General features: G+C 40.2%; 1 long non-coding RNA gene across 1 annotated transcript; it reads left to right on the top strand.

Moving 5' to 3' along the window:
• Positions 1–1,344: 1,344 nt before the first annotated feature.
• On the top strand, positions 1,345–4,040 carry LOC149135854 (uncharacterized). The gene is made up of 2 exons (XR_016242043.1): positions 1,345–2,840; positions 3,877–4,040. It is a non-coding gene; the product is annotated as an uncharacterized LOC149135854 (long non-coding RNA).
• The last annotated feature ends 7,789 nt before the right edge of the window (positions 4,041–11,829 follow it).

The raw sequence follows: 11,829 nt of genomic DNA on the forward strand, positions 1-11,829 counted from the left end.
GCCCCCTTGGAACAATGGGAGAAAGTACTTGTTCAAAGTGTTGTGCAATAGGATATCCGAAAGCAAGCAGATGTCAAGCGAATTCCAACCGCTCCTTAACATACTTGGGGGAAAGGGTAAGTCCATTACATTGACTCGCCAGCGCTCAACTGGTACTTATTTTATCGGCATCGAAAGGAATAAAGGCACTAGTGTCATAATTCTTTCTACGATAAGCACAGAGCCTGAAATTTTGTGAGGATGGAGTAGATATTTTATCAACTCCGAAAGAATGAAAGGCAGGATTTGAACACAGAGTGTACTCTGCCGGACGAAATGCTGCTGAGCCTTTTGTCCAGCGTGCTAACGATTCTGCTAGGTCGCCACCTTTTGTAGTGAAATAATGAAACTTATGTTTGAAAGTTGCGAAATTTATCACTGTTTATCGTTCTCTGTTTACATTAATTAATGGATAAATTACACAAAAACTGACTAAACCGGGAATAGAAACCGGGCTGCTGGTTCGTCTTATTTCGTATCGAAGAGCCGAGCTACCGTTTACTTAGTTGTGCGCACTTTATTTACATATTTACAGTAAACAAAAATAACTGAAATTCCTTGAAGGGGGATCGATAATTTATTATTGGGTCTCGATTCCTGGAATATGTCACCAGCCGTGGCTTCGCAACAGCTGGCTATTTGAAGGACAAGCAATAAATAACATTACACGGCGACAATTCTACGCTGTAAACAACTACAGCCTGTATGTGTGTGTGTGACAGCAGGTTTTGTGATGTGACTAAGACAATGTCAATGACTCATTCTTTAATTTGGTGCAGATGCATAGTGTAGCCGCGTGTCTTAGTGCTAAGGACATTCGGCTGACGCTCGCGAGTTCGATTTTTGGTAGCGCGTTTTTAAGTCTTGAGCAAGCCAAAATTTGAGTGGTACCTGTAATTCAAAGGGCCAGCGTTGTCACGTTCTTTCCCTGGGAACTTTGTTAAGTGTGTGCGTGTCTTTGGATTGTTCAGCCGCTTGCACGTTAATTTCACGAGCAAGCAGTTCCGTTGATCGGATCAACTGGAACTCCCATCGTCGTAACCAATTAAGTTCGTTAATTATTTCCACCGATAACAACAATATGGATTTCTAAAATACGTATTTCCACGCATTTGTTCATCGGCTCTGGAAAAAGTTATAAGACAAAATGGATCTGAACGGGGTTGAATACGAAACGTGAAAAGAAATAACTAAATGTTTACAATAAAAAGGTATGAAAATGGAATCGTAATAGCGGAGTGGGATGTGTCAGTGACATGCAGTGGCGTAATAGGGCGTGTGACGTCACATAAACAGGGGCTGTGATGTAAGATTAACGTTACGTCATGCAATAGCCATGTCGGTTTCAGAAGCTTCTTAGGTGGCAGAAGAATTTCGCTATTATCCAGTCCTTAATAGATGAGTATCTTTGGTAGAGGTTCCATCATCCTTCAAACTGTGATCAACGGTTACACTTGTTTGGTGCAAAAGGCTGTAGTGATGTCATATACATAAAGATAGATAGAGAGAGAGAGAGACAGAGAGAGAGAGAGAGAGAGAGAGAGAGAGAGAGAGACAGACAGACAGACAGACAGAGGGAGGGATACATACACTTGTATATATGCAGACATACATACATACATACACACACACATACATACATACATACATAAAACGTAAACAAGGCGGCAGACTCTTAACATCGATCCAAAATGCCTTTGAATGTTGTATTATATCCCTTCGGCAACATCTTTTAACCACCAAATGTCGAAGTGCATCCCTTGACCAAGTTTGCATACATGAGGTTGATAAAATCATAAGACTTGTAAGGCAGCTCCTTGAGTAACACTCTTTGTCTGATAAATCTAGAATACATGCCCAAAGAAGTCACATGACTCTACTGCAATGTATCATCAGAGGAAAGGATGAGCCTATATGAGCAGAAGACTATGCATGGATATGTTAGTAGAAAGCTCCGTGATGATTGTAAGATCGATCATCAAAGCAGTTTATCATGGACCAATAGCCGGATTACTACGTCCCACTTTGATGGGTATGCATTTGCAATCCAGGAACAGGAAATATCAACCAAGTACCTGATGCACAAAAAGGGATAGAGATGCAGGAAAAGCAGTAAAATGTGACAACTGATGCAGACTTTATAGGGTTAACACCGAAGATATCACCCACATCATAAGCAGTTGTCCAAAACTGCCATCACGGTAATATCTACCGATGAGACATGATGCTGTAGCTAGGACACTCTATAATGAAATCTGTCGGAAAGATAATCCCGAGGACAAAGAAATAAAAACCCACAATATGGTAGAAGTCATAGCCGCTCATGGTAAAATTACTGGTAGAATGAGTTAGTGAAGACCTCAAAAAATGTAAGCACAACAGACCTGATAGAATGATTTGGGATTGAGAAGAGAAACAGTTGTGGAAATTTGCTGCCCAGCTGATGTTAACATAAAACTGAAGATCAGTGAAAAAGAGATTACCTGCGCAGAACTATTGAGAAATCTGCAGTTACTCTATCCAGGTTTATACCTGTAATTATTGGGGCCCTGGGGTTTGTAACACACTGCCTAAATACCAATCTTGATAAATTAGGATTCTCAAAACCAGAAAGGAGAAAGCTGATTCGAAGACTACAGATCGAAGCCATCACTGGGACTGTGAAAATCTGTAAAACTTTCCATTTGCCGATTGACAAATATATGTGTTGCGCATTAGCTTACTTTCTCCATCAAATCGACGTTGGTCAAACAAATGCATGGTATTCCACGCGTCAAGTCTCGAAGTGATTGCAGAGCAAGGTGAGATGAAATGTTTGCTTAAGAACACAACGCACAGCCTGGTCTACGGATTGAAACCACGATCTCGCGATTGTGAGTGCAATACAAGACTATGCGTCCTCACTATATATATATATAGGCGCAGGAGTGGCTGTGTGGTAAGTAGCTTGCTTACCAACCACATGGTCCCGGATTTAGTCCCACTGCGTGGCACCTTGGGCAAATGTCTTCTACTTTAGCCTCAGGCTGACCAAAGCCTTGTGAGTGGATTTGGTAGGCAGAAACTGAAAGAAGCCCGTCGTGTGTGTGTGTGTGTGTGTGTGTGTGTGTGTGTGTGTGTGTGTGTGTGTGTGCCTGCGTGCGTGTGTATGTGTGTTTGTCCCCCCAACATCACTTGACATCCGATTGTGGTGTGTCTACATCCCCGTAACTTAGCGGTTCGGCAAAAGTAACCTATAGAATAAGTTCTAGGCTTACAAGGAATAAGTCCTGGGGTCGATTTGTTCGACTAAAGGTGATGCTCCAGCTTGGTCACAGTGAAATGACTGAAACAAGTAAAGGAATAAAAGAATATATATACACACACACACATACCTACATATATGTTATATGTGTGTATGTCACTATATATTTATGTATATGTGCGTATGTGTATAGATATGTCTAACGATTTATACATATATATATATATATATATATATATATATATATATATATACGCGGGCATGTGCGTGCGGTGGACGGGCCCTCTCTCAGCAAATGTCGAATCTCATTGTTAGTAAATAATGCGTTTTTACTTTCTACAGCGTGACATGACATTCTCATTTAACAGACTTTCGTGTAGTTTATTAATTAAAATAATTATTTCATGACGTCATAATCTCTAATTATCGTTTATGAAACAGCGATGTTTGTGATTTAGACAATTCAAAATTGATTAAATATCTGTGCATCTATTTCCTTTACAGCAATTTTGGGTTGGTTTTATTTTTGGTTTTTTTTTATGAAATAATGTTTTAAAATTGCAAATATCTGTGTTTTCATCTTCCATCTCTAGACACCATCTAAAGTAAAATAATATTCGGGATGCCTTTATCTCTACTAAGTTTCGATGCAGATGTGTTACCTAAGATTAATTTTGAGGATCTGATCAAAGACTTTGCAATTCGAAACAGTAGGAGGAAACTTTTCAAATATAAATAAAGTGGAATTAAACATAAACATCGTTTTCCCTCTTACTGTTTTATTTCGTTTTGAAAAGTAAAAATTTATTTTATGGTTTGTTATTGTTTATATTTTGAATTACATAATCTTTTATGGGGGCACCAAAATCTTAAGTGCTCAGGGCCTCGATGGGTCTTAATCCGGCCCTGCTTGTCAGTACTGTCCGTTGAAATATGTAACTTGTTCTCCTCTAACCCTTACTATGCAAGGGAAAGGTCCTTAATACTTGCAGAACTCTTTGAACTGTGCATTAACAATATTCTTGCTGTCGGTCAACAAAGCAGACGCTTATGTGGAGGATATCTTCCTTTTCACGTCGACCTTCTGCGCACAGGCTTCGTTTCCTTATAACCAAGAGATAACACATTCCATAAAGATACGCCTTACTATTTAGCCTTGAGGTGATCAAAGCCTTGTGAGTGGACTTGGCAGATGGTATTCCGCAGTGTGTGTGTGTGTGTGTGTGTGTTTCTGTGTTTGTCCCCCACTACTGCTTGACAACCGGTTTTGGTGTGTTTATATCTCCATAAATTAGCGGTTCAGCCAAGGACATTGATAGTACCCAGTTTAAGACGCCCCAGCGTGGCCGCTATCTAATGGCTGAAACAAGTAAAAGTCAAAAGTTACAAGGTAATAGGAATGCGATAACTTAGACTATTCCAATAGCACAAAGAATCTACGCTTCCATGTAGCAGCAAAAATAAGCAACGCAAAACAGTTCTGGAAGACAAAACCCCAATGACAAATATTAACAAACAATCTATTTCCATCAGACCCGGAGATGGATATTGTGGAAATTCCGGATGCCACAATTTAGAGGTTTTCATTGATTGAGTTGTGAAAAAACTACGTACCCGTACTGCCACACGATACCCAGAGCCAGGTCCGGACTATGACCCATAGACGCCCTAAGCATTTAAAAGGGTTTGGTGCCTTCAAATATATGTAAATGGTTCAAAATGTAAACAAAAATAATTGAAAATGTAAACGATGATAAACCATAAAATAAATTCTAATTTTTCAAAACGAAGCAAAATTAACAGAAATATGGAAAATAATGTTTCTTTTTGTTTGCTTCCACTTTATTTATATTTGAAAAATTTTCTCCATCGCTTTTTTTTTTTTTTTAATTCTTAATTGCGAAGTGTTTGATGATATCGTGAAAATTAATTTTACGTAAAACTTCTGCTTCTATACCGAGTAGAGATAACGCATTACGAATATAATTTTAGCAAGTTTAAAGGGATTTGTTTCGTGTCATAAACCAATTTCGTTTCAGTGGTGTGGTGGCCCCACTTCCTTGATGCCCTAAGCACATGCTTATTGTGCTTAACGGGTTTTAAAGCGCTGCCCAGAGCGATAAATGACTGCCTGTCCGTTTATCCAGTCTGATCCTAAACCCGCCAAAATAACGGATCACGGAGGGAATATTTTTGTGGTCGCTCCACCTACTTGAATTAGAAGACATCTCTCTGAAATCAGTCATAAAAGGAAAACTACACATTCCTTAGCGTAGTCCGAGATACAGATTGACTAACAAAAGACAGGATGGTTATGATTAAAATGGTGTCTTTAAGCAGGCCAGGCCAGACGCTAAACAACAACAACAACAACAACCCATTATCTCTTTACGTGTTTGATAAGGACTGGTTTGGGAGTGAAACATAACAATGGAAGTCATTGTTGTTACGCAAGTACCACTAGTGAAAGCTCAATGATGAGAGGAAAACAATTAGTTTATCTGCTGCTGCTGCTGCTGTTGTTGTTGTTGCTGTTGTTGTTGTTGTTTAGCCACAGGCCTAATTTAAAAAGATCTATGATCAGAGCTATTCCTACAAAGACTGTACAGTCTTTTTCGAAGTATCTTGAACTTCATTGTTCAAATCCTATGTGTTGTTAGTTCACTAATATTTCCTATATATTCTTTTCTACCCTAGGCACAGGGCCCGACATTTTTGGGGAGGGAGCCAGTCTATTAGACCGACCCCAGTACGCAACTGGTACTTAATTCATCGACTCCAAAAGGATGAAAGCAAAGTCGACCTCTGCGGAATTTGAACTCAGAACGTAGCGGCAAATGAAATACCGTTAAGCATTTCGCCCGGCGTGCTAACGTTTCTGCCAGCTCGCTCCTTTAATATTTTCTATATATTAAGGGGCCGAGTTGGCAGAATTGTTATCATGCCGGGCGAAATGCTTAGCAGCATTTCATCCGTTTTCATGTTCGGAGTTCAAATTCCCCTGAGGTTGACTTTGCCTTTCGGGGCCGATGAAACAAGTACCAGTCGCATACTGAGATCGATATAATCGACTCATTCCTCCTCTTCTGACATTGCCGGCCTTGTGTCAAAATTTGAAATCAACATTTCCTCTGATTTATTCGCTGCTGGTTCAAAACTTGTGACTGTATTGTTTTATTATTGAAGTAATATATAAATGTGTTTATTGGCCTTGCAAAAGCATCAGATGCTTCTAAACCCAACACTTAATTCTACTTGACTGACACTTTGAAGATTAAACCAGACATTACAATCATCATCATCAACAGTAGCAGCAGCAGCATTAACATTATATGGCTATATTACATTGTAATAATCTGTTATACTGTATTATATTGTATTGTATTTATAAACTTGCTACCAATTCAAATATGCCCCAGGCATATTCCAACCCGTAAAAAACCGTTAGCTGAATACAAATAGATGTATATACACCGAGTCAGCTCACAGCGTTCTCAAACCAGACTGTTCAACGTATCCATTTCGGAGTGGTTATCTCCTCTTCAGCAGCAGAAACCGAAAAAGTAGACGCTGCAAACTAACACGAGGGACAGGTCCCTCTTATGATATTCCCGTCATCGTTCAATGATCGTTACGTTATTCACCCCGTATTATCTATAATACATTAAAAGTGAAGTTCAATCTTGCTTGCTTGCAATGTTACACAGCCAAACTGGCGCATAATGGGGAAATACTTTGAAAGTAAAGCGCCCCTGAAATGTGAATGCGAACGGGATAAAACAAGTTTCGCGTAAATCGGACTAGTAGCTATTGAGATATTCGGGGTTTGGGGGTATAAATACCCAAAACGGTGCATAATGGGAAAATACTCTGAAAATAACTTAACTCTGGAAGGCAAGACACTAACCTTTTCCTTAAACACATTATGATGGGGAAAATATTTTAAAATGAAAATGACTTTAAAAATACGGTAAATATTTCGTAAAAGACCCGTTCGTAACCACGGTGTGAAACACCGTCGTTTTCCATAAGTTTCTCTCGGGTGCATTCAACGTATCTCACTTCCAAAGATTTGGCTGCTATTTCTAGCACGCCCTGCCACCACGTAACATATATTTACAATAAAGGACCCGAAATACCTGTTATGTGGTAACAGGGCGTGCAAGAAATAGCAGCTAGATCTTTCCTTTTCTGGGAAAAGAAGACGTTTATGTGTGATTTGTTGAAAGCATGCGAAATAACATGGAAAAGAAGAAAAACCTACGAAACAAAACTCCTTTGGTAGGAAACTCAGACTTCCCCGGTGACCCAAAAGGTCACGGGTAGTCTAGTATTATATTATATTGATGATAAGTGAGTGATGGGGTTTGTTGGTAGATTAAATGTTTTGGGGATTTGTTTATTTATGACGTTTCTGAGTTCAGTTCCAGCCGGTACAATTGCTTTTCATAGTCCAGTTTCGAGAACAATCAAGTGTTGAGTCGATGTAGTCTGAAATACTGTTCCGTTAAAATCAGTGACTTTATGTCAAAGTCAGAAGATGCAGTTCAGGTTTTTGTACGGTTTATCTGACTGGCCCACAGTAGCTTCTCATCACCACCATTTAGAAAGCACACACACACACACACACAGAGACTTACAAATACACACATATACATATACTTATATACACACACATACATACATATGCACGTATAAAGATAGATAGATAGATAGATAGATAGATAGATAGATAGATAGATAGATAGATAGATAGATAGATATCCCAAAGGTAAATAGGCGCCATCATTTTTGGAAGAAATTATGTCTAGAAACAGAAAAGTAATTTAATGTATTTAAATACTCAATCTAGTATTCAGTAGACACGCCCTAAGCGTAATGCATTAACAAGTTTGAAGCATGAAGCAGTGACCACACAGATAAAACGGTATAACGAGCAGTGTCTATTTACTTTTGAAATGTCTGTCTAGATATTCAGATGACTATCTATATCTATCTACCATTATTTATTTTTTTCCTGCTCAAACTAATGCCATGGGCAAAATCCTTTGGATGGGAGTTGACAACACCCTTCCTGCGCATGCGTAAAACTTTCGCGCCGGAAGGCCACGTTCGTTCTCGGCTGTTACGCCTAGAGTACAAACGCGTAGTGTAGCGCACGCGCTCGGATTTTCGTTTTCACGCAAGATGACCGAATACATCGAGCGGAGACCATAAGCCCATGTCCTAGCACCAGTGAAGGTGGACTTCATGAAGTCTGCGTCTTGATTTGCACAGTCCAGTATATCCTGTTGTCGCTGCTCCGCCAGCACATTGGGAAGAATTTCGCCCACACTCTCCCCATGCACAAATTCTCCCTTAAAATGGAATGCACTCATCCTGTCCTTATTCTCTCTTCGTAAGCAATTTCCTATATTCTTACACAACGGTCTTCCATGACTATTCGCCGAACCTTCTCAATCGGCTCCTCATTTCGGTTTGTCCATAGCTTGCTTGAGCGTACCTCGCTTTCCGTTGAGGTGCGGTCATGTTTGAAGCGGTTGTATTAATCCTTGATCTGAGTTTTGCCCACGACATTATCGCCAAAGGCCTTCTCAATCTTCTGGATGGTTTCAACTTGAGTCTTATCAAACTTTTGGCAAAACTTGATGCAATATTTCTGCTCGATGCGTTCGGTGAAAACGAAAATCCGACGAGCGCGTACTACACGTCTGAACTTTATACTTAACAACCCGGAACTGACGTCGTTTGCCAGCGCGAAAATTTTCACGCATGCACAAGAAGGGTGGTGTCGCCTCCTACCCAAAGAACTTTACCCACGTGGCATTAATTTTGGCGAGAAAAAATAAAATCGGATACTTTTTGAATGCACTTCGTACGTACAGACTCAGACAACTGCTTGTGTTATATCCTTCAAAAACCCTTGTCCATCACATTTAATTAGTTATTATTAATAACTATTAATTGCTTAGCTAAATACTTTAGTATCTGTTGGGACAAGAAATAATTCTAGATGATAAACTAAAATATTCACAAGTGTCCAATCGTTCAGTTGTTTACAAACAAATACATTTTTATCAAAAGTTAAGAGACGAACGCCTGTATTTCCTTTGTTGTTGTATTTTCAATGTGGACCTTGAATTTTAAAGATATCAACCATTTCACTGTGGACCTTGAATTTAAAAGATATCAATCATGTTGATCTTGTCCGTACGGCATTCAACATTAAATCGAACTATATACCTTCCCTGTGGAGGCGCGTGACTTAGTGGTAAGGGTGTCACCATCATGATCGTAAGATTGTGGTTTCGATTCCTGGACCGGGCTACGCGTTCTTGAGCAAAACACTTCATTTCACGTTGCTCCAGTCCACTCAGCTGGCAAAAATGAGTAACGCTGCGATGGACTGGCGTCCCGTCCAGGTGGGGAATACATACGCCATTGAAACCGGGAAACCGGGCCCATGAGCCTAGCTAGGCTTTAAAAAGGGCGCGTTTATTTATTTCTTATACCTTCCCTACTGATTCTCACCATGAAGGAAAGTCACCAGGAGTATATTCAACTGCTAAATATATATTCACTCTAATATGCAAGGCATTTTCTTGTTAATTTGGGCATTGAACGTAAATCGACTCACTTTTAATTTCTGATCGTGAATAATGTCAGATTATCATGTAATAATATCAACGATGTCCTCTCACTATCGTAGCGGGGGCGGTTCGCCCCGGGCGCTGCTTTTAAAGAGGCACCACTTTTGGGTCTGCTGTAAGCAATGTGTTTTTTGTGGGGTCCAGGGACGGCAGATTGAAAGGCCGCCCCAGGCGGCACACTCTCTAACTGCGCTAGTGTGTCCTATCCCGGAAGTTGTTTGTCTCTTCTGTTCCAAATACCAACAAATGGGAATAAAATATATAAACCTTCAAAAATTTGTGGATGTTGTGGTCTTCGAAACTAATTTTTTTATGAGGAAGATTCTGAAACTACACTGACCACTAACATGATAAAAGATTTGGCAACTTAGGTCTGCTGGACAGTGTGGCATAGGTTAAGCCAGAACTTGTACGCGTGCACACACGCAGACCCCGATTCACACAGATTCTGTTCCGTCCGGATGAAAGATATTGTCGATTTCAGATGGATTTGAACTCAGAACAGTGTGGCTGTCAACTGTCCCACCCCAGCACCACCCAGCCTCTTTTCTAAAATAATAACAATTTCTGGCATAAAACATATTTGAAAACACGAACATTTTTTCGAGAAAATCAGCGAAGGCCTTGCCGAGGGAACTTATTTTGGTTCTTCTCGATTGATGGAAGTTTATTTGCCCCAAACTGAAAAAGACGAGCAACAGCAACGAAATATCAACGAAAAGAAAACAAAGAGACATGTTTGGTTATTGAATTATAATAAAACAGAGAGACATGTTGGGTAATTTAACTGTAAACGGATTATATTCTGAAAATTATCCAAAGTATTTTATCGATTAAAATAAAAACATTTTTCTTTTGAAATATGAGAAATGAAAATTAACTTTTGATCGAGACAGTGTAAGGGCAATAATTCAAGATTTCTATATTCAAGATACTTTCCCTTGTTTGATAAACTGATATGAAAGCGCTTATAAATTTCACTTATAAAATAATGACTAGAAGGATTCTCTTACGTTAGTGTCTGCCAAACGCGGTGGCGCAAGAGATTCCTGGAGTGCCGCGAGAAATATTTTCAGGATTTTCGGGGAACAACGATCCGAGAACATTCGCATACATACATACATACATACATACATATCAGTGTATACATGTATATGTATATATTTGTGTGTGAGGCGCAATGGCCCAGTGGTTAGGGCAGCGGATTCGCGGTCGTAGGATCGCGGTTTCGATTCCCAGACCGGGCATTGTGAGTGTTTATTGAGGAACAACACCTAAAGCTCCACGCGGCTCCAGCAGGGGGTGGTAGCGAACCCTGCTGTACTCTTTCACCACAACTTTCTCTCACTCTTTCTTCCTGTTTCTCTTGTACCTGTATTTCAAAGGGCCAGCTTTGTCACACTCTGTGTCACGTTGAATTTACCCCTAGAACTACGTTAAGAGTGGTAAACATGTCTGTGGAGTGCTCAGCCACTAGCAGACTGTTCCGTTGATTGGATCAACTGGAACCCTCGTCGTTGTAACCGACGGAGTGCCACAACGATATATTTGTGTGTGTGTGTTTTTGTGTGTGGGGGGGGGGTCAGTGTGTGTGTGTGTGTGTGAAATAATAATAAACGCGCCCTTTTTAAAGCCTAGCCAGGCTCATGAGCCCGGTTTCCCGGTTTCAATGGCGTATGTATTCCCCACCTGGACGGGACGCCAGTCCATCGCAGCGTGACTCATTTTTGCCAGCTGAGTGGACTGGAGCAACATGAAATGAAGTGTTTTGCTCAAGAACACAATGCGTTGCCCGGTCCAGGAATCGAAACCACAATCTTACGATCATGATGCTGACACCCTAACCACTAAGCCACGCGCCTCCACATACACACACACAGATAGATAGATAGATAG

This window comes from Octopus bimaculoides, chromosome 5 (genome assembly GCF_046866305.1).
Source record: "Octopus bimaculoides isolate indiv1 chromosome 5, ASM4686630v1, whole genome shotgun sequence".
NCBI lineage: Eukaryota > Metazoa > Mollusca > Cephalopoda > Octopoda > Octopodidae > Octopus > Octopus bimaculoides.